The 15,407-nt window shown below is 52.8% G+C and overlaps 1 protein-coding gene across 1 annotated transcript in view; it reads left to right on the top strand.

The window, feature by feature from the left end:
- Window positions 1-14,433, top strand: part of ERICH1 (glutamate rich 1) — a 68,926-nt gene extending 54,493 nt beyond the window's left edge. Inside the window, exons 6-7 of the transcript XR_010939604.1 lie at window positions 5,372-5,491; window positions 14,163-14,433. The gene's annotated coding sequence lies outside the window, so the exon portion shown is untranslated. The remainder of the gene's footprint in view (window positions 1-5,371; window positions 5,492-14,162) is intronic.
- Window positions 14,434-15,407: the final 974 nt, after the last annotated feature.

Raw genomic sequence — 15,407 nt, 5'->3', positions numbered from 1 at the left:
GATGAATTCCTTACATACGGTATCTTTCTATTCTTGAAATCCATTAAAGTTTTAACAGTTATTAGCATCCCCACTCTGTGGATGAAGAAATATTTGTTTGACCTTAAGGTCACTATTGACCGCGAGTAATGAAACATTAGAATTTCCATCGCTAAAGCTAACTTGTGATCACCCTTTCTCATAAACGTACATATCAAACTCGGCCTCACTACTTAGCCAATTGTTTCCTTTTCCCTGCATCTGAGAATAGCCAGTGTCCATGACGGACATAGAGGCCCATAGTGTCTCCTGCCTGGCAATGATGTTATGAGGCCCAGAGCAGAGTAGGCACACAGCACGTGTGATCTGATCGTGCCTGCGTGCATATGATATACTGGTCTTAGACAGTTGTCACTTTCTTTAGTGGCTTGGGAGTGTCCTGAAATGGCCTTTTGGACCCTGGCACCGTCCTTGTACCTGACTGTCCCCCTAAATATGGCCCCATTAGTTGATGCACTTATCATCTGTGATTCAGAAACATCCCAGGGCTGTGTTGGGTGCTGGGCTACACGGATGAACAGGAGCCAGTGTCCCATTTGTGCCCTGGGGCCAGCCAGCTGCTGTGCATTGTTGCCACATGGGTGAGTCATGACCAAAACCCCAGCAGATCAACAGGAGTGAGCGGGGTCTTCCACAGGTCTGAGTGGACGCTGACAGTACAGCGCCTGAGGGAGCGTCAGAGATAGTCCCTGGCAAGGCTGGCTTTGCTGCACTTGGCGCCAGGCTCGGACCTGAAAGGTTAATCCCAGCCCAGTGCTCCAGAGGAAAACCGGTGGAGGCCGTGCAGTGGATTGATTTTAAGGACTTTGTTTCGAGAACACTCCCAGCAGGAAAGGGCAAAGCCAGGTGAAGCGATGTAGCCAGAACCGAAGACGAGCCGCCAGAGAGCCAAGGTGACCACGACTCCAGCCAGCAGGACGGGGGCAAGTGTCCTGGAGCAGCCAAGGGTCAAGGCTGACGGCACCAGGGGAGTCCTGGGTCCGAGCAGGCTCAGGCGGCCCAGCCCCTACGGCACCTGCGCACAAGGCAGCCCCCCAGGCTGGCACCTTGGAGGCTCAAAGAACTCCCTGTTTATTGCTTTTAAGAAATGCTATTTTTATACTGTTAAAAATTAAAGCAATGCAAAAAAGTACAACTAAGGAAGTAAAATATTACTCCCTAAGTCCCACCACACAAAAACAAAGATGGTTAATTTTGCCGAACATGACAGGCCTGGAAGGATGATAGCCATGCCGATGGTTGGGAAGAATTTTATAATAAAAGACTCAAACGAAGATGAGTCTATTAAAACTGATAGACATTTCAGCTCATTTTACTTGAATTTATTAAGTAAAAGGTTATGTGTTCGAGGGAAGGAAACTGAAACCGTATTAAAGGAGGTGCTGAACTTTATAAAAATATTTCTCCTCCCAAACAATATTAGTTCCTAACGGATCCTTGCAGTAGCTCTTCCTGGGGGACTGAACCCCGCAAGGGAAGCCTTGTAACCTGGGGAGACTCTCTGGACATCAGAGAAATCAGGTGGCCAGTCGGCGTTTAGGAGAGGGGGAGGAGACCAACCACCATGCAGGACGGCCCTCGTGCAGTTTCCTCAGATGCCACCTGACCTGCAGGTGTTCCAGCGACAGGTATGCAGGTGAGAAAGCTGTTTACAGCGATCTGAGCTCAGCACCACCTCCGTTTTCATGTATAAACACAAGGCGGTTTTCACACAACTGCACTATTTCCTGCATATTTCAGGAGTGCCATGGTCTGTCGTACACATGGGGGAGGTAGCACCTCATTTTGTGCCAAGAACTGTTCACCTTTTCTGAAAATCAATCCCCATGGCAACGTCAGTCGTGTTGCTGAGTCACCATCAGGTGGTGAGGGGGAAATACCGGGAGACCACGACCAAAGATGGGAAAAGGATTGTGCGCCAACGCTGCAGACAGACAGACTGCCCACCGCACGGTAGTGGCCGAGCCCTGTGTGGGGTGAACTGCCCCTTGCCCGCCTGCGGGATCTCTCACCCCGGCACATCCATCGGGGCTGCTTCGGGGATCCCTCATCTTACGGGTGCTGAAGAGGGGTGTCTGTGCTGCCTTTTAGGGGAAAGTCTGTTTTTCGGCAGAAAATGTGCTGGTGCAGGTGGGCAGTGTGTGGATCGTCAGTGCCACGTGGGCTGACAAGGGTTATACGGAGCCTGAAGACCTGGGCCAAGTCCAGAGCTGAAGACGGAGCCCAGGTCACCTTGTCACACCTGCGTCTCCAGCACTGAGGCCACGGATGAAATGCTGTGCGAAGCCCTCTTAAAACTCCTGGAAAAGAAAAGTCTGCACGTGTGATTCCCCTTCCTGGTCATCTGTCCCCTGAAGACTCTGAGTGTGAACCCGAGGACTCCACGGAATAGATACCCCATTGCAGCTGTTGTTACGTGAAGGGTGATTTAATAGTATTGATTTGGCTGAAGTGGGCCTTGGCAAACTGACAATAGGAAAAGGACAGTTTCCTGCCCGCTCTGCTCATGAGTAGAACTTGGCCCACATTTAATCATTCGGAGCGAGCGGGGTGATGGCGGGTGAGGAAGAGGAAAAAGTGCAGCCTGGCTGCAGGGCCCAGGGATGGCATGCCAGCCATCAGGATGCCTCACGAAGAAGCCGGCGTCTCCTGCGGGCCACCAGGTGCCAGACAGACGTTGATCCCCTCCATTCCGGAGGCTGAAGTCCTAGGCCACAAGCCTGGCCGGTCCCGTGGGGCCTCTTACTGGCCTGGAGACAAACCTTCTGTGTCTTCACATGGCCTTTCCTCTGTGGGGAGAGGGGACCCCAGCACCCCCATCAGAGCAGGATCCACCCTGTGACCTCATCTGACCTTAATCTCCCCCCAAAGTCACCCAGGGGTTAGGGCTCTCGCAGGTGCGTCCATATGGGCGGTGGGAGAACAGAGAAGAAAGAGGCAAACAGAGCACTGAGGCCCAGGAGGTGAGGAGGGGGGCTGGGGAAGAGAGGTCTGGTCCATGATGCCCGGTGCTCAGAGAGGCTGGAAGGGGCTCTGGCTGCCCCACAGCAGAGGGGATGATGGAGCCTCTCCTCAGGGCTGGCCCACCACGCTTTCCGGGCCCATGAGTGACACCATGGAACCCCGAGAAGTCAGGGCAAGCCAGTCTCATTCTTTCCCGCCAGGCGAGGCCTGCACCCCTGGGGCTGAGAAAGCACAGCCCCTGGAGATGTGGTGAGGGCCCTCCCTCCATCTGCGATGCATGGCGATGCAGGTTGAGCCGTTGTGTTGTTTAAGCCAAGGGCAAATGCTGGTCCGCCTTAAGCACAGGGTCTTGGGTCCACAATTATGGGGTCAGGGCCGGGGTGGGGGCGAGTCTCCGCCACCGAATCCAGATGTGGAGCTCCCTACAGAGTCGGGGGAACTGTGGGCAGAGACTGAAAGAAGACACCCTCTCAAATAAGGGATAATTGTGCTCTTGGGAAGAAAGAGGAAGGACCAGCAGGCAGAATTCCCTCCATTTCATCCAGTCCTGAGCAGCTGTGATGTCACAGCAGTAGCAGGAAGAGACAGAGCCAGGGATGTGGACAGCGCCGTGTTGCAGGGGAACCTACAGCAGGGTGCATGGGGCTCACGGGGCGCACCTGACATTCGGTCCTGGTTCAGACATTCTGGTGTCAGGACGGATGGAGACCCCCAGGCGGGGAGGAGCTGGGCGCTCGCAGGCCACCCAGCTGGGGGAGGGCGCAGATGCTCTGAAAAGGCTTGTTGTCCTTGTTCTCGAATGTTTGATTCTTTTTAGCCCAGCTGAGCAGCTTTTTGGTGGAGGGGCACACTAGCGTCATCAATGCAGATGAGAAGGAAAACAATGAAAAACACAATCGTGACAAGTTTTCGGTTGGCTGGCCCGGGGAGGGGAAATACGCAGAACCAAAAGTTTGCTTGGGGACTTCCCTGGCGGTCCAGTGGTTGAGAATCCACCTTCCAATGCAGGGGACGCGGGTTCAATCCCTGGTCTGGGAACCAAGATCCCACATGCCACGGGACAACTAAGCCCACGCGTGGAAACTACTGAGCCCGTGCACTCTAGAGCCCGCACGCCACAACTAGAGAGAAGCCCGCGTGCTGCAACAAGATCCCATGTGCTGCAACTAAGACCCAACACAGCTGAATAAATAAATAAATGTTGTTTTTTAATTATTTAAAAAAAAAGTTTGCTTGAACTGTTCTCTCACAAATCAGACTGCAAAGAAATTCAAACACTTAGCCACAAACAAAAACTTTGCTGATGAGGCTGTGAGGGATAAGAGGGTCACCGCGTGGCTGGTGGGAGACGCAGGGCACTGCGGAAGGTGGTCTAGAAATAACCCAGCAAGGGCTCGTGCCTAGGAACCCATCCTGAGTTTACATCTGCAATGGTTAAAGACAAATTATATATATACACATACACGCATTATATGTTAAATACAGTATTGTGTATTACACGCAGCGTATATACAACGTTATATATTGTGTGAGAGATAACAATGTTATATATTGTGTGATAGATAATGCGTACTGATAGTACTTGTTGCCAGTGATAAAATTCAGATCTTCACTTGAAACCTTGAATTTTGGAAACCTCATATCCATCACAATTATTGACATGATTTCATATTCCAGCTGCCACCAACCTTTAAGAAACATCGGGGCTTCCCTGATGGCACAGTGGTTAAGAATCCATCTGCCAATGCATGGGACATGGGTTCAAGCCCTGGTCCAGGAAGATCCCACATGCTGCAGAGCAACTAAGCCCATGCACCACAACTACTGAGCCTGTGCTCTAGAGCCCGCAAGCCACAACTACTGAGCCCGCGTGCCACAACTACGGAAGCACGCGCACCAAGAGCCTGTGCTCCGCAACAAGAGAAGCCACCGCAATGAGAAGCCCACGCACCGCAACGGAGAGTAGCCCCCACTCACCGCAACTAGAGAAAGCCTGCGTGCAGCAACGAAGACCCAACGCAGCCAAAAATAAATTAATTAAATAAATTTAAATTAAAATAAAAGAAACCTCAACTTGCTGAGGTTGGCTATTGTATAAAAAGCATCCATAATTATCAGGAAGGAATATTAACATACTCCTTCCTCTCTCTTCCCATTCTATAGTAAATTTGCTAAAGAGTTTGTTTTGAAAAGTATAGTTATTTTTCACTGAAATGCATTATTTGTGTTAACATATGAGGGGTTTATTATTGTTCTTTTAAAATGAATGAATACATGTTTTTAAATTTCTGTTTAATTTCTAGTGTGGTAAATGTTTATAGTCATATACACACAAGCACAGCTCACAGTGTCCTCAATACCTTTCCAGCATGTCAGGGGCTCCTGAGAGGCAGAGTTTAACAATGACTGCTGCCCACCTTCTGCCCGGAATTAACGAGGCTCCTTGGAGAAATGGCCGGTTCCAGGCGTGGAGCAGGAAAAGTACAAGGTGAGTCCAGAGTATCTTGCTCCAGGAAGCAAGTAATTGCTCAAAAATGTAAAAGGACTTATCAAAATGACAGAAAAGCCAGCTTCAAGAGTCTCCCAGTGGCCAGATTTGGAAAAATGTAAGCATTAAAGAGAGCAATGACGTAACCCTAAGGAAAGCATGGGGAGGGAGGTGGGGAGGAGGAGATCTTTTCTCTCCCCCTCTGCTCTCCGCAGGGAGGTCGGGGTGGGGCTGAAAGTTCCAACCCTGTAATCACAGGAGGGTTCCTCTGGCCACCAGCCCCCATTCTGAAGCCCTGGGGCCTCACCAACAGTCACCTCGTTACTTATAAAAAGTCGCTCATCACTCTGGAGAATCTGAGGCTCTTGTGTCAGGAACTTGGGACGGAAACCAAATGTTACCTCTCACCCGCTGCAGTCCCAGCAATCCACCCTGTCCTTGGGCTCATCAGGAAGAGGGTCTCACAGGGGCGGGACAGACCGATGTGGCCAAAGGTCAGAATTATTTTCCCCCCTGCCCACAATTTGGGGAGAACAGAGATGGGCTCTTCCTCAGAGCCAGGCCTGCCTGGAGGGGGCGTCGTGCACAAAGGTCCTGAGCCTGCCCGTTTCTTGGGGCACCTGTCCTCACAGGAGGAGTGGCCAAGGGGCCTGGTCGGACGCCAGGTGTGAACGCAGACAGCCATAGACCAGACGTCCCCCACCCTCCCTCCTTCTAGGTCACACGGGGCCCCAGCCCACCATGCTCGATGGGAACAGGCTAAGGGTTCAGTTGTGCTCGGGACAGACGTGAGTGTCTTGTGCAGAAGCTGGACCGGTCAGCTGTCCCTGATGCAAATGCAAGGCTGACGGGAATGGACGTCGTGGAAGAAAGCTCAGAATTGGTGTTCAGATGTTTACAGACAGCTCGCTCTCCCTCTGAAGTCCTCCCAAAACACAGTGAAGAGGTTTTTTAAAGGCACAAATTCACGACTTACAGTGATGGGGATGGCAGACCTGGAAAATCTAGTCCTGGTCTATTGGTGCAAAAAACAAGAAGCAACACAGTTTACTCAGAAGAATAGCCCATGTTATGAGCTGATTGTCCCCGCTGCCACCCCAAATTCATCTATGGTGTTTTATTACGGCAACTTGCTATGGTCTGAATGTTTATGTCCCTCGAACATTCATATATTGAATCCTAGCCCCCATGTGATGGTTTTGGGGGGGCCATCTTGGGAGGTCATGAGGGTAGAGCCCCCATGAATGGAATTAGTGGCCTTCTAACAGAGACCCCACAGGGCCCCCAGCCCTTCCTCCACGTGAGGACACAGGGAGAAGACGCCGTGTATGAACGAGGAAGCTCTCACCACTACGCCTTGCTGACGCCTTGATCTTGGCTGTCCAGCCTCCAGGGCTGAGAAGCAGACATCTGTTGTTTATAAGCCCCCAGTCTGTGGTGCGTTGTTACAGCAGCCTGAACAGACTAAGACACAGCCCAAGCTGACTAAGCCCAGACGCTCAAGATTTGGCAACATCAGGTTCTGTAGAGAAGGTGAGGGCCACCACTGAAATAAGGAGGATCCTTTAATGGCCAGTTAAGAGGTTCTGACCCCTGAGGCCCCTCCGCAGCTCTGTGCCGCCCAGTGACTGCTCCTTTCTTATCCCTGCAAAGACGGAGCTTGAGTCTCTGGAGGAGAAAAAGCAGAGGTTCCCTGGATGGAACCAGGTGCAGCTAACAGCAAGGCTCCCATCCTGACAACATGGCATCAGGGTGTCTCCCTTGTTCTCTGCTTGCAGCTCATCCCTCAGGCCACTTCCTCCTCACACCCCAGGGCTCCCAGCTAGTCCCCAGCTCTGCCAGCCCCCAAACTTGTCCTTCACGGCTCTTACCATGTCTAACTCTGTGTGTGTCTGTGTGATGTCCCACTATGCCCGCCTGCAGATGCCAGGGCCCTCCAGGAGGTCTGCTGTTTACATTCTGTCCTCAGTACTGTGGTCGGGGGGTTGGCACACAGCAAGACTCGATGAACCTTACTGAGTGGATGAGTGGTTGGAGGCCGGGGACTCAGTGCAGGTCGTGTGGAGGGAGAGCAGGGCTCGAGGGGCTGTGGACCAGAAGAGAGAGACAGGAACCAGGAGCTGAGAGTAACAAAAACAGGACGGGCAGTCAAACCCGGGAGGACCGTCCGTTCCAAAGCACTGGAAGCAAACTGCACAGAAATCCCAGAGCTGAGCACACAGAACTTGTAAGTCTTATGGGAGAAAAAACAAAAGCAACCAGGAGAGTTTAGACAGCTGGGTCGGGCCAGGTGTTGGAGAGGGTGTTGGGCTGTGCATGGCTGCAGGACGGGTGGGCAGGACAGGACAGCCTGGAGAGGGTCCAAGCACTACTTTAATCAAGCACAGGCCTCGCTTATGACTCTGCCGCTCTGCCTTCGGGCGCGTCACTCAAGGAGGTTCACGTGGGTCCTTGAGCTCATGCACGAAGATCCTCGCATTGGCGCTGCTGGTGGTGGCTGCAAGCAGGAGGCTGCTTGGCGTCCACCTACGGACCAGGCCATAGTGTGCGTGTTGAAAGCGACAAATCAGATGAACATGTAGCCTCACAGGTGGAGTGCTAAGAGGAAAAGTAAGAAACATTTTCATAAAAATGCATGCTCGTAAAACAATAGCAGAAATTTTGCAAGAATGTGTTCAAGTAAAAAGACACATGGTAGAGAGGGGAGAGGGAGTGGGGAAAAGAGGATGAATGACAATAGCCAGAGAGCTCGCACACAGCAGGAGGGGTCATGTGGGGTAAAGTGAGCAGCATGATTAATTCAGCAGCTGGGGTCCTAGAAACAAAGGAGCAACCAACCAACCACACAACCAACTAAACCAACCAACAACACAGCCACTCAACCAGCCAGTCACACAACCAACCAACCATACAACCAACTAAACCAACCAACAACACAGCCACTCAACTAGCCAATCAATCACTCAACCAGCCAATCACACAACCAACTAACCACACAACCAACTAAACCAACAACACAGCCACTCAACCAGCCAATCACACAACCAACCAACCACACAACCAACTAAACCAGTCAACAACACAGCCACTCAACCAGCCAATCACACAACCAACTAACCACACAACCAACTAAACCAACCAACAACACAGCCACTCAACCAGCCAATCACACAACCAACCAACCATACAACCAACTAAACCAACCAACAACACAGCCACTCAACTAGCCAATCAATCACTCAATCAGCCAGTCACACAACCAATCAACCACACAATCAACTAAACCAACCAACAACATGGCCACTCAACCAGCCAATCACACAACCAATCAACCACACAACCAACTAAACCAACCAACAACACAGCCACTCAACCAGCCAATCATACAAGCAACAACCACACAACCAACTAAACCAGTTAACAACACAGCCACTCAACCAGCCAGTCACACAACCAACCAACCACACAACCAACTAAACCAACCAACAATGCAGCCACTCAACCAGCCAATCACACAACCAACCAGCCAACTGTACAACCAGCCAACCACACAAGCAAATATGCAACCAACCACACAACACAACCAGACAACAAACGGCACAACCAGACAACCCACCTCAACAAAGAAAAGAGTGAGCTACTCGATGTAGGTGGGTATTTGGTGCACCAGAGCATTCATAATTTGAAATGTGAAATCCGCACTTTGTAAAAATTGAAGTCCATGTGAGTGAAGGGCAAAAGAAAACTAACGAAATTCATATTAGATTTTTTAAATGTCAAAAGATTCTGAGACTCCTGGCTATGCTAATATACACATAAATTTCTCTGCAGGGTTAATTATTATTTGCTGCGTTTGATTCACTTACAGCATGCCTGCAGCTTTGGGGTGTGTGAATGTGAGAATAAAATAGAATTTATTACAGTAAGTCACAGAGTGCAGTCTCCTGTCTAGAGACACAGAGGCCTAATCTGTTAGAAAATCTAGGCCAAGACGAATAGCAGAGCCTGTGCTGCTTCTCTTGCTGAGAACGTGCACGTGTGCCTCAGACCAGGGCTCACGCCGAGGCCCAGCTGCAGCCCAGGCTCTGCAGGGACAGCCTGGGAGCACAGAGAGCAGATGGTGTCTGGTTTCCTGGTTTGCAGCCTTCTCAGCGGCCTGATGTGACCGTGCCTGAAGGGAATCTGTAACTAACGGGAATTAAAACACCACATCGGCCAAGTTGGCAAATTGTTGACTCTTTAAAATATGTTCCATCAGATGCCACTCATGTTTTCAATATGCATTCTCTTTTTTTTTTTTGTAAGATGTATGTTAGCTATGCATGTACCGTTTTGAATGAGGAAAAAATCAACCTTTATTCATAAAATTACTAATCGGCATTGAAAAGGGGACTCAGGGACCCACATTTCAGTACATGAACAAGAGGGAAGAAGTCAGACGTTGCAGAGACATCTTGGTGAGACGCTCCGGAGAGCCCACACGAGCTGGGTGGCTGCAGCCGAGCTGTGTTCTGGGGCAGGCGGTATCGTTGCTGAGTTTTCTCAGCAGTTTGTCTTCTGCTTTCCCCTCTCTCCCAACTTGCAGAGGTTTGCTTTGTGCCCCAGAGATTTTTCCTGCCCTTGCTCTGTGGTAGCCCTGTGGTAGAGCCTGGGAGGGGCCTTGTCGGAGGGGAGGGGACACAGGGGACATGGGTGGGTGTGGGTGGCCGAGAGAGCCAGGAAGAGCTGGAGTCGTGTCTGGAGACCCAGCAGCCAGCGTGCCCTGCGGCCCGGCTCCTCCGTGGGCAGAGGGGCGGCACCGGGGCTGCAGGTGCAGCCTGAGCCTGGTCTCTGGAGGACACTCGGTCTTACACATTCATGCCCCGCAGGCCTTCACGAGGATCCCCAGTGCACAGGAAGTGCTTGTTGAGGATACAGGGGAGGGAAAACGCTTTTCTTCTCGGCTCCCGGGTTCTGCGCTGGGGCCCGGAAGCTAAACCTGCAAAAGACAGATTGACAAGAGGAAACAAACAGAGTCTCCTAAGAGGTGATCACACACACACACACACACACACACACACACACACGCACATACACACACGTGCATGCACGCACGCACATGCACACGCACGCACGCACATGCACACACACACAGACACCCACGTGCACACGCACACAGACATGCACACAGACACAAACATGCACACAGATACATGCACGCTGACACAGACGCACGCAGACGCGCAGAGAGACACTCAGATGCGTGCACACACGCACGTACGCAGACACACACACACTCGGGAAAATCCAGCGGTGAGGAGCTCAGAGGGGTGGTTAGAACTCGACTCATTTGAGCAAAGCACAGGGGATTTGCAGAGAAGTGACAAGACAAGGAAAGGGCAGCAACCTGGGACAGAGAGCCTATGGGGAAACAAGTGCAGATAAGGAGGGCGTATGTTTGCCGTATAGATTCCTCTGTGCCTCCCTGGACTGGAGAGAGTCTGGATGTGTCTCCAGGGATGAAGAGTCTAGGAGGCGTCCTCTTCCTGCTATGGGGGTGGAAGACACATTACAAGTGGACATTTCTGTCCTGCTTCTAGGAAAGTGGGGGCAGGGAGCCGCTGCTCCCCAGTCGCCTTCAGCTCACAATGGCCCTCATGCCAAAGAAACCAGTGCTGGGGGGTGGGGGGAGGCGTGTTCTGCCCCTGGGTCTCCTGGCTCCTCCTGGGCTCTCCTGGGGTGGGGGGGCACGCTGGCCGTAGGGTCCTGGGCAGTAAGTCTGCACCGCCCAGCATTCCCTGAAGGCCTTTCAAGAAGCCCAGAGGACTTTGGGCAAAAGACAGAAACTTAAGATAAAAGTAATATATCTTCTGGGAAAACCAAACTACAAGGGGAGCCTCTTGGAAAAGCAGGAGTCTGCGCTGTCAGAGAGACGAGTGAGGCTTTGTGCAGATCGTTCTGACTGGATGTAGGCAGGACCAGGGGAGCCTTGCAGGAGGAGGCGTGGGGATCAGAAACAGGAGGGAAGGCCTCCCCCATGAGAGGATAGGAATTAGGTCAGCAAAGGCGATGAGGTGAGAGGCTGCGGCTCCCTTGATGGAATTAAAACAAGTGCAGAGGGCTTCCTTGGTGGCACAGTGGTTAAGAATCCACCTGCCAACGCAGGGGACACGGGTTCAAACCCTGGTCCGGGAAGATCCCACATGCCGCGGAGGAACTAAACCCGTGCACCACAACTACTGAGCCTGTGCTGTAGAGCCAGCGGGCCAACACTACTGAAGCCTGTGTGCCTAGAGCCCGTGCTCCGCAGGAAGAGAAGCCACTGCAATGAGAAGCCCGCGCACCGCAAGGAAGAGTAGCCCCGCTCGCTGCAACTAGAGAAAGCCCGCGCACAGCAACAAAGACCCAACGCAGCCAAAAAGTAAATAAATAAATTTATTTTTTTTTAAAGTGCAGACACGACACCCTCCCCGTACAATTAATCAGACAATATTATTAAATTATCGTTTGAATAATCTTTGAAAAAAGGTCTTGAGATGTAGGATGCTTTAAGGGTCAAACTATTAACCTTTTACCAAGTAATTAAGGCCATCAAGTTATAACTGTATGTAAATGTAATGGTGCTTTGCATCCATTTCCTCCAAGATTAGACTTGGGGGTTTCTTCTTTTTTTTTTTTAATTTTAAATTTTGAAAGTGATGCCTGTCAACCCTCTTATATTTACCCAAGGGATGTACTGAACAGCCCATCCTTTTTGTCCTTGTTAACTACAAACACATTTAGACCATGCTGAGGCCTCTTTCCTTCACAAGAATTAATTCCAGGAAACTTGAAACTGAACTCTTGGTCAGGCTCCAGCAGATGGCCCACCAGCGTCCAGCGGTGTATCTGTTTTAATGTAAAACCACAGAGTGGAGCAGATGTTCGTCCCCTGCCTCCCCTGTCAGGGGTTGAGGAAACGTCAGCCACACCCAGAAACGAGGAGCTGGGGCGGCCTCGGGGGAGTGACAAGGGTGACAGGGGCAGACGTCAGGCCAGACCCTGAGCACGGCGGAAGACGTAAATGGACTGTCCTGCAGGGCCTTGTCCAGTTTCACATTTCCCTCAAACGCTCACTCCTGACCCTGGAAGCACTTGCTTTGAAGTCTTGGTTGAAACAAAACTGGGATTTTTAAGAAAAGTAAAAATAACACAATTTCCGGTACTTTAAAATGTGAACTGTATTTAAGCTTTTATAGGCTTTTGTCAAGATCAGATTGCAAGGATTTCAGTCCCAGCCACACCCAAAGTGAAAGAAAAGATCCTGTCCTGTTTCCAAGGAACCAGTGGCCGGATGGGGTGAGGGTTCTGTCCTGGGTGCCTCGCCCTCTTCCCTGGGGCCTCCTCTTCCCTGGAGGCCTTCCTCACCCTTCATTGTCACCACAAACAAAATGAAACGAAATACCGGAAATAGAGGCCAGGATGGAACGAAGGCTGCAGAGCACCAATTCCATGGAGCTCAGAAATCACGTGCTCTGTTTACACTCACAAGAGGAGAGCGAATCTCTTCTATCGAGAAACCTCGTTCACGCTCGTTTCTTGGGTTGGGTTTGGTAGTTTTTCAGGATCACAAGCAAGAAAACATTACGTAGAGAGAACCAGTCACATATCTAGGATGTTTGCACACATTACTTCAAAGGTGGGGGGCTTACATGGAAGGAGGCAAGTCACCCGGACCAGGACGTCTGGCTGGTACTTGGGAGCAGGGAGGGGCGGGGAGGGGGCAGAGTGGGGCAGGGAGGGGGCAGAGTGGGGCAGGGAGGGGCAGTCTGGGTGCCGACCAGGGCGGGATGTTCCTTAGAGCCTGCGTCCAAGGGGCTGCAGTTGGCCAGGGGGGTTTGCATGTCAGTGGCTCCCGGGAGGAACTGGGAATGAAAAGTTCAGCTGAAATACAAAGAATTCACATTTTTGGTATTAAAAGATAGCATCTGCTCCCATTTCGTGGCACTCACCCTATACAGGCTCTTCGTTTACGTGGAGCATCGTTCAAGAATCTGTGACTAAACGCCCAGCTCTGCACCTACTCCTCTGTGTCCAGGACGGCCACTGGGGCTCGTCCTACAAAGGTGCTCAGAGGGCTTCCCGGCCAAGGCACAGAGGACGTGCCCCTCAGATGTTAGTTATCATCGTTCTTCTAAGCGTCTTGGAACCTCAGCCGGAGACATAGGGTCAAGAAATAGGACATGTAATTAGGGGCAGACAGCCAAGGAATTCAGAGCCGGGGTTATTTATTTATTTATTTATTTATTTTGCGGTACGTGGGCCTCTCACTGTCGTGGCCTCTCCCGCTGCGGATCACAGGCTCCGGACGCGCAGGCTTAGCGGCCGTGGCTCACGAGCCCAGCCGCTCCGCGGCATGTGGGATCTTCCTGGACCGGGGCATGAACCCACGTCCCCTGCATCGGCAGGAGGACCCTCAACCACTGCGCCACCAGGGAAGCCCCAGAGCTAGGGTTATTTCTAAGCCCAGCGCCTGGGTCGGTCACTTTCGCGGTAGCCCCTTCAGCTCATGCGATGACCCCCCACCATGCCCATGACAGGCGGGTTATTTGATATTTCGTGTGTGCTGAGCTGTATGTAGCCCAGAGGCTCTGAATTAAATTCTTAGTGCAAAGTGCTTTTCAAACCGTCGCTTCCTGTGTCTCTGTTTCAGTTCTTCTAGGAAGCTGTTTTATCCAGTAAGATAGATTGGAGTTTTCAGCCTGGGAGAAGGAGCAAGGTGACCACGCCACAGAGACGCCAGGGTGGAAACGGCAGGGGTGGAGCCCCGGCCGGCCCTAGATGGAGCCGGGTTCCAGGAGGAGAGAGAATTTATGAACCTGTGAGATGCCCGCGAGCGCCTGGGGCCAGAGGTGAGTCCCTGGGAGAGCTCGGCCTGTGTCACGCCTTTCACCCGGAACAAGACAGGCAGAGAAGTGACAGCAGGGGGACAGCGTGTAGCTTCCGAGGGTGGGAACGGTGGTGGGTGAGTGGGTGAGGGGCTCCGGCGCAGGCTCTGGGCTGAGTCTCGGGTGGAGGTGAGCGTGCAGCCCTCTGGGAGGGGGACACGGGGTGGGGGGGCTGGGAGAGAAGAGAGCTTTCCCTGCCTTTGCTGCTGCTTAATCAGCTTCAGCTCAAAGTGAAGTTATGTCCCAGAGGCCCTTTGGTGGGACACGTGCTGGTTTCCTTCGGCCTCGTGCCTGATGGGTGATTCTTCGTGGGGGAGGGGGGCATAAGGACCCAGGCCGTGGGTATGCCCACCGTGCCGGGGCTCCGGGGGGCCTCAGAAGGGTGCGGCCAGCCCGGCGGCTCCGCTGGCGTCAGCGCCTGGGGAGGGAGGGAGGCTGGAGCCCCTGAGGACCACAGTGACTGGGCTGCAGAAGCAGGAGTGTGGGTTCAAAGTCGCCTCATCGCCGAGCGCTGCGTGCGGGCCGGTCGGTCGGAGCCCCGGTGTGCAGAGTTCACACGGACGCCTGTGGGACTGAGCCCAGGGCTCCGTCCTCGGGCCGGATGAAGGGGACAGAATCTGTGCGGGTGTCCTGGACGCGAATCAGTGCCGGGAGGGCCACGTCCTGGGGACCAGGTGACTTTTCTGCGGGAGGAAAGGTTAACAAAGCGTCGGGGCCGCGCGGGCGCCTCCGGCCCAGGTGTGTTGCTGCGTGTTCCCTCCCGGGCGGTGGCCAAGCGCCCCGGGTGTTCGCCAAGCGTGTTGCTGGGACCGGACACGGCCCCGCGAGTGGGGCCCACGCGGGAGCGCGCGCTCTGTCTCTGCTCTGGAGGCCGGGGTCCGGGGGTCACGGTGCCGGCAGGGGGCCTCCCCGGGGGCTGTCGGCCGCAGACCCCTCCCCGCCCCCGCTCCCTGTGTCGCTGTCCGCCTGTCACTCGATTAGGACCCGCCGCCAGGACCCCCTCTAACTCA

This window comes from Pseudorca crassidens, chromosome 21 (assembly GCF_039906515.1).
Source record: "Pseudorca crassidens isolate mPseCra1 chromosome 21, mPseCra1.hap1, whole genome shotgun sequence".
Classification (NCBI taxonomy): Eukaryota; Metazoa; Chordata; class Mammalia; order Artiodactyla; family Delphinidae; genus Pseudorca; species Pseudorca crassidens.
The sequence above is the reverse complement of the archived record's forward strand: the minus strand, read 5'-3'. Positions and strand labels throughout refer to the sequence as shown.